We start from the raw sequence: 1,312 nt of genomic DNA, 5'->3' as shown, positions 1-1,312 counted from the left end.
CATGGAAACCCAACAGTTTGTAAGGTAGGTAAGTTAGGTCAGCAGGTTAGAGCACCGTGCTGATAATGCTGAGGTCATGGGTTCAAACCCCTTATGGGGCAATTCATGTCTAAGGTCTTACAGACAATCCACACTTAAAAACAAATAAGGTTTCAAAAATAAAATCAACACTTCAAAATAAACACTTAAAAATGGTTCAAACAGACAATCAACACTTCAAAATAAATAAGGGTTCAAAAATTAAAAATGGTTCAACAATAAACACTTCAAAATAAATATGGTTTCAACACTTATAAACAAATAAGGTTTCAAAAATAAAATCAACACTTCAAAATAAGGTTTAAAAATGGTTCAAAAATAAAATCAACACTTTACAATAAATAAGGGTTCAAAAATAAAATCAACACTACAATAAATAAGGTTTCTAAAATTAAAAAAGGTTCAAAAATAAACACTTCAAAATAAATAAGGTTTCAAACATAAAATCAACACTTTACAATAAATAAGGGTTCAAAAATAAAATCAACACTACAATAAATAAGGTTTCAAAAATTAAAAATGGTTCAAAAATAAACACTTCAAAATAAATAAGGTTTCAAAAACAAAATCAACACTTAAAAATGGTTCAAAAATAAAATCAACACTTTACAATAAATAAGGGTAACTCTTTATGAAATAAATATGTATTTTCTGGACTATAAGCCGCAACCCCAGAGTTTTGTTAAAAAGCTGTAAACATACACATATAAGCTGCAGATATCTCTGCCACTCTAGGTTTTCCACATTAATCTGGATGTGGATGTTATATGTCATATAACACATACAGTCAGAGAATTTATATTTACAAAATTGTTTCTTTGTAGGTTTTAAAATATGGATTTGAAGCAGTAAGTCTTTGTGTAATATATATTGCACTCTATCTTGCAATTTCAGCATACTTGTTATTAAAAGTGCTGCATTGTGAATTTCACAAGCAGATATTAATCAGGGGGCACCCAGAGTTGAACTGGGGACCTCTTGATCTGCAGTCAAATGCTCTACCACTGAGCTATACCCCCACTGTATGTGTAACATTTTACTGAATCAACTGGAGAGTTGGGTCGGACTCTCCTGTCCAGTGCTCAACTGGTTTGAATCTTACATAAAGAACAAGGATTTCTTTGTTTCAAATGAAAACTTCTAATCAGATAGGTCAAAGGTCACATGTGGGGTACCCCAAGGTTCAAGCCTAGGACCCCTTTTTTTCAATATTTATATGCTCCTACTGGGGACCTCTTGATCTGCAGTCAAATGCTCCACCACTGAGCTATAC

General features: G+C 32.0%; 1 non-coding gene across 1 annotated transcript; it reads right to left on the bottom strand.

Moving 5' to 3' along the window:
- Positions 1-986: 986 nt before the first annotated feature.
- trnac-gca (transfer RNA cysteine (anticodon GCA)) lies at positions 987-1,058 on the bottom strand. The gene has a single exon. It is a non-coding gene; the product is annotated as a tRNA-Cys (tRNA).
- Positions 1,059-1,312: the final 254 nt, after the last annotated feature.

The sequence above is a fragment of the Poecilia formosa genome, unplaced genomic scaffold, assembly GCF_000485575.1.
Source record: "Poecilia formosa unplaced genomic scaffold, Poecilia_formosa-5.1.2 Scaffold94, whole genome shotgun sequence".
NCBI classification, from domain to species: Eukaryota; Metazoa; Chordata; class Actinopteri; order Cyprinodontiformes; family Poeciliidae; genus Poecilia; species Poecilia formosa.
The sequence above is the reverse complement of the archived record's forward strand: the minus strand, read 5'-3'. Positions and strand labels throughout refer to the sequence as shown.